The sequence below is a fragment of the Pinus tabuliformis genome, chromosome 1_1 (genome assembly GCF_031772625.1).
Source record: "Pinus tabuliformis cultivar Carrire ecotype Pingquan chromosome 1_1, CPIR1, whole genome shotgun sequence".
NCBI classification, from domain to species: domain Eukaryota; kingdom Viridiplantae; phylum Streptophyta; class Pinopsida; order Pinales; family Pinaceae; genus Pinus; species Pinus tabuliformis.
The window spans coordinates 731,874,047-731,880,671 of record NC_142297.1 but is presented as its reverse complement, the minus strand read 5'-3'; the positions used below and the strand labels follow the sequence as shown (position 1 = coordinate 731,880,671).

The 6,625-nt window shown below is 36.6% G+C and overlaps 1 long non-coding RNA gene across 1 annotated transcript in view; it reads right to left on the bottom strand.

Moving 5' to 3' along the window:
- Window positions 1–254: 254 nt before the first annotated feature.
- The window catches only part of LOC149216028 (uncharacterized), a 29,394-nt gene continuing 23,023 nt past the window's right edge, over window positions 255–6,625 (bottom strand). Inside the window, exon 2 of the long non-coding RNA XR_016251057.1 lies at window positions 255–651. This is a non-coding gene — a long non-coding RNA (uncharacterized LOC149216028). The remainder of the gene's footprint in view (window positions 652–6,625) is intronic.

The window sequence follows — 6,625 nt, the reverse complement described above, 5'->3', positions numbered from 1 at the left end:
TTTATATATTGAAGAAATCCAAGGAATAGAGTATGTAGATCAACTATATCATCTACTTCATCGTTGTCCAGATTATCATCATCAAAGAGTAAGTATCAAGTACCATCAAAGAGTCCAATCACATTATTCATGACATCAAAAGAGTACTTATCAACCAGGAGTGCGTATCATTTATCATTCTATGGGTTCATATCATCACCATCATTATTAAGGACTTCACATCACATCATCATCAAGAAACATTAGTGATGGTAAAAGACAATAAAAGAGATGTATAATACTTATCTTTTGAAATTTGGACATATGACTAGCATTTTCTTTCAACACGGAGTATCAGGTCTGCCATGCCAAGCGAATAGTAAGTCTGCCATTATGAAATATGAGATCATATGAACATTATGTTTGGCATACGATTAATATAATATGTCATATGAGGATTTTGTCTGTCGTTAATATAATGTGCCATATTCATATGAGAATCTTGTCTGCCATACAATAGAATTTGCCATATCCATATGAGGATCCTGTCTGCCATGTAATATGTCATATCCATATGAGGAACCTATCTGCCATGTGATATGTCATATCCATATGAGGATCTTGTCTGCCATTAATATAATGTGCCATCTCCATATGAGGATGAGGATCTGTCTGCCATGTAATATGTCATTGTTAATCGCATACATAATATAAGGGTGTACACAAATTCTCATCAATACTTATATAAATCAACCATATAATAGCAACTTTGGATAATGCTACAACATACTCACATACAGACACCAGCATACTTCACATCATATACTATCGTACCTTAGGAGATGACTTGGATTAAATGCATACTACTTGCATCACATACATATTATGTTGTAAATGCTATATACTCTATGCAATTTGAGCACTTCATATAACAAAAATTTGACATATAAATTGTGTAACACGTGGATCAAGCAATGGTAGCATTTGTCACCAGCAACATACTCACTATAACATCTGGCAACATGAAGTATACCTTTTAATAGTATCTTAGAACCTATGAACTTTGTTCTTGGACCATAGGAGTCTTACAGTCGTCTTGCAAAATTGAACTTATTCTGCATCGGATGTATACATAGACAACTAGCCTTTTGAACAATGAAATCTTCTTGTATGAAACTTAAGTGAGTTATGCCAATGACACTTTCGTTCTTAGTCAACCAGGGAATGCCCTACCACAGGGTCTAAATGGCTATAGTTATTATGCTTCAAACCAGATTTGTAACGAGCATCAAAACTTGAGTAACAAAAGACATCGATACCAGAATTGAGTTATCTCTTGGATTTTAGGTTAGGGCACGGAACAAGGTTTTCAAATAACCAAATTATGGTTTGTCAAATAATTAGGTTGAAACCCTATACATACCTTGTTCAGAGAGTAGAGGAGAGGCCGCAGATTTCCAACAACTGCTTATTATAACCTTAACAAACTGTCATTTGGATCAGAACTTCGAACTTCAAATCAGATTCAAGAGAATTCAGGCCTGAAGAAACTTGGATTGTGTACAATCCGCAGGGCAGGTCGATCTGTTCTAGGGCAAAAAGGTAATTGAATAAGTCCTCAAACTCGGACAAAAGAGTTTCTATACACATATCTGCAATCTTCCAAAATGATTTGCAATCTTTGAAACTTATGAAGTCTCCTCATCATATGATAGTAATTGAGGAAAGAACATGAATGTTCTCAGGAATTGGCTCAAACCAGGGCAAAACCCCAAGATAGAGTTTCTATACACATATCTGCAATCTTCCAAAATGATTTGCAATCTTTGAAACTTATGAAGTCTCCTCATCATATGATAGTAATTGAGGAAAGAACATGAATGTTCTCAGGAATTGGCTCAAACCAGGGCAAAACCCGATAGTAATTGAGGAAAGAACATGAATGTTCTCAGGAATTGGCTCAAACCAGGGCAAAACCCCAAGATAGGAAAACCCTTGATCAAATCTTCTTATATTAATATCAAATATTCAGCAGAGAGAGAAATACAAATGACAAAGATGCAGGCCATGCAAAGCTACAATTGCTTACAAATTCTGCCCTAACCAGAGATCAATAGTAGACAAAGCAGCTACAGTGAATGTTTAAAAAGGACCTCAGTCCTAGTCCAGATAGTGCAGCCTTCTTCTCTGAGTTTAATGAACCATAATATAGTGATACATTGAGCAGTCAAATACAATAGTGAAACAACTGTGGATCTGGAACCTGATTAGGGCTTGATCGTAGACGACATCAGTCCATTCAGTGCCTTCAATTGTTGTGGCTAGCAATCTTCTTCTTGTAGCCAGCCCTAGTTGCCTGTAGCTTGACTTCTGCTATGAGAATAGGGCCTAACGTTCCTTCCAGCTAGCCCAACACAGGTTTGTGGTGCTCCTCCAATAATCTGGCTTACAGCTTATCTAAATAGGGAGAACACAACCCAAATCATCTACGGATTTATCCGATACCTGCCTTTTCTGTAATTTGGACCCACAAACAGACTTACAAACATCTCTTGTTACCTCGGCCCTTACCTTCATGTGTTGTGGTTGTCCTACTGGGAGGGATTCAGCCCTAGAATATAACCCACAATCAAAACTTCGACCTCCTCCAAAACCACGGTTGCCTCAGACATATTCTCCAGCAAGTTGATGTATGTAATGAGAATGGAGGACATCTATATATAACAATTTGTCCTTATGGAGGTGAAACTGACGTTAACATTTTGTAGACAAATTTGAAATTCAAATTTTCATTTTTCCCGTCCTTAATAAGGTCATGATTTGTATTTAGTGATCTTTAGGTCAATTTTGATCCTCTCAGAAAGAGGATATCACTGCCACAACTATCTTCTTCAAAACTATCTTCTTCAAAAGAGCTGTTCTGTTCAAAGTGGAATTTGGCCCTAGTTACCAATTTTAACACATTCTCCATTGATCAAATCATCTTGGTTGTGTCTTCTTTTCTCCTTAATAAAATTCCATACCTGATTTCATTCTTAAACCTTCAATTGTCGCCCAACTTCTATTTCTCATATTTTCATTCAGAGATTTAATTATGCTCATACTAGATTTGCCATGTTTTTCCTTTTCCAACCACAACACCCAGCTTATCATTTAGTGATATATTCCCTCCTTTCGAACATCTACGGACAATGGTGAAGCTTTTCCTCGAGTCCCTTCATCATTTGCTTGGTTAGGTTTCAAATGTATTTTCCCAGATTCAGCCTATAAAGGCCTAAGACACTACAATTCCTTCTATTCAATTTGGCAATGACAATAGCTACTCTTATATGGCCATATAACACTTTGTCACTAGTGATAGGCCATTTGAAATCATGTCAGTATATGAATGGGCTCTTACAAATCCTTTTATGAGCAGTAATATTTCAAAGATGGTTGTAAAATTTTCAGACGATAGTACCGGGTTAAACAAAAAACAAATTTATGTTTTGAAAGGATTCCTGAAAAGATAAGTTAGCATGTTTTATATCGAATGTAAAAATTAGCTGTACCTACACAATACGTGTCATTCGAACTTTCCGTTCCTAATTATTTTGTTTCTTCTAGTTTGTTCCATTACCAATAAGATAGTTGCGAAGTCTCGTGACATGCTTCTTCTTCAAACGATGTTCTTTCTGTCACATTCATGCAAGAGAAATGAATTAGAAACTCACAAAAGCAAGCCAACCAACTTAAGCTCTCTTGTTTACTCATGCTAGGGTTCACATGTGTGTTTAACCGATAGCTGCTAACTTCTAGAGACAGGAACTGTGACATTTTAGATGAAGTTAAGGTTCACAAGAATGATCTCCAACAATTTCGTGTTTACCTTGGAAGTGCCTATATGCCTGTAATTTCAGGATCTTCCCCATATATGTATTTCACTAGATATACACATGAAAGAATAAATCCACACCATTGGTGCCACTTGCCTTCAGCAAGATGTCAACACCCAACATCAACATCTTGTAACAGGTAAATCATGTAACTTAAAAAGAAAAAAGAAAAAAGAAAAAATATCCATAAAGGTGTTCTTAAATACATTGCGCAATCCATACCTGTGACAATTGGACAAACAACTTTGATTCCAATGGATTCTGTAAGAAAGATATCCACTGATACTTCTGAAGTGGTTTTGATATCTCTGCTAGCTGTTGTGACTTTTGGACAACTTGTAGGTCTCAGGAGATGAGATTCTACAACTGAATTATTTACAATATTAAGCCTGGAACCGGTATCCATGAGAACTTTCCAGTATTCAAATCTGGCACCAATTCTGACTTTGAGCTTAATACAATACATCACATCTCCAATAATTTGATTGCATCCTAAACCACTTCGATCTTCTTCTGTTTCTTCATCAGAATTATGCTCATGAATTTCTACTCCTTTGAAAGGTTTCTGATGATAAATATAAATTTGTGTCTGGGCTGAGAAAACAGGTTGTGTTGAACTAGATCCTTGTTCAATTCCGGGTTTCATTCTCCTGAGTTGACAGTCTTGATGACTTTCAATACAAAGCCTTCGGTTCTCCTTCACTGTCTTTCTCAGTTCCTTTATTGCTCTATGGATGCTAAGCAGAGTTTGTGGTAGATCTTCACCAAAATCTTCTTGCCTGAATTGTCTTGTCAAAGCTTCTACTGAGAAAAGAGACGCTGGTGGCACATATCCCCAGTTCGGATTATTCTGCTTTGCTGTTTTTGAATTTAACTGATTTACCAGCAGTTCTTTATACATTTCTTTCAACTGGGGATCTGTGGCTGCCATCATTTGTGCGAACAAATTTCTCGTTTGTTCTTCTGTCTCTGGCTATTTCATCATATTTAGGGAGTGACACTGGCAGACATCTGGATTGCTGCAATCACAATTATCTTTGAAACATTCCCCACAATGGGGATCATTACAGTATTCATCCTCAGAATCAGAAGTGTTAGAATCAGAGTTAAATCTATTTACATAATCTGATTCTTCTTCACTAGTGATTTCTTCACAACTTTCAAGCAAATTCAAATAATTTACCTTTCCACATTTATTTCTGTAGAAGATTTTCTTCTTACCTTTCTCTGGTTTATCTTTCTTCCTGTCTTTTTGTAAGTCTGGACAGTTTGGGGAAATATGTCCTTTCTTGTTACAATGGTAACATTTGACTTCTTTCTTTCTGGAGTATAGTTGTGTCTTTTTGTAGTCCTTAGGTTTTTTCTGATGGATAATTCTTTTGCCAGAAAAATTCTTTGAAGAGTGCTTCTTTTTCTTGTAAGCACTTTGTTCTCTCCCCTCTGAATTTTTAGGGGCAGAAAGATGCCATTGTTTGCATAATTGTTGATAGCCATTTGTAGCTGCTCTAGCAATCTTCATTTGTGAGCAGAGTTCAACAATTATTGCCTTAACTGAGTGAGCCGAGTGCAAAGAAACCATCAATCTTTAATCGGGTGAATTGATAGGGCATTGTAAGGATAGCACTGAGTCCGTATATTTTCCACCAATCTTCAAACCAGTTAGGGAAAGGATCTTCTTGATTCATTCTTATTGTTGGCCAATCTTCATAGCTAAAGTCAAATTGGAGATGGTAGAAGAAATTGGATGAGATATTTTCTAAATTCATCATTTGGAAGAAGGCAGACCTTTGTCTTTCTGGATCAAAATCAGTCCTCCTAAAAGGATTCTTGAACTGTTTAATTGTTAGCCTGTAATTTCCAATTCTGTTATCATCTTCATAATAAATTTCATAAGAAATATTTCCAATATGAGCCAAATAATCAAGTTCTCGAATGGCCAGATCTGGTATAAAAGTAATCATATTTATCCTCCTGTCTTCTTCAATATTGCCATGTGGATTTGGTGGATTTGAAGGATCTTTGGACTCATGGTTAAAAGCTGAGACACTGAAAGATCCCGTTCTGTTAAACACATGAAAAATTCACAAGTTCTGAATGCAGATGGAAGTGTGTACATGGACCCTACAACCTCACTTTCTGTAAACAATATGATTGGTTGTTTACTTTATGGCATCACTGTAAATTTTATTGGGTTTCCCCAGATTAACAATGATTTAACTGCTATTACTTTGGTTGCTATGAAACTCCATAATATGCAGCATTTTGATGAATATTTTAATGAGTTCCTACACAGGTTGCATCTCCTGAACTCATTCTTGAACCAAAATGGAAAGAAATATTCATCTCTTCTTTACCATTATTGGTTTCACAAGCCATAGTCACCAAACTGCCTGGAAAAATCGGTGACTACAAATTTGGAGTTATAAGACAAGCAGTTAAGGCAATAATTGTTGAACTCTGCTCACAAATGAAGAAGCTACAAATCCAAGAAAGCCGCGATATATATATATATATATATATAGATATATATGGCTGCTCGACAAAGGATTTTCATATCTTGATTTTTATTCGCTTTGTGGCTCTTGGTGGTCTTCGATCCCTCGCGAACCGAATATGCAGCAAGCCGCAATGAGGAAACCCCTCCTTGGTGACTATATCGTCAAATCCAGCAGCCCCAAATCGCCTCGCAGGGAATTAGATGGCTGCAACAAGGGGAAGATGAGGGTGCAGGCACCCAAGATCTGTCTTGAAAGGAGACCGCAGAATAGCAT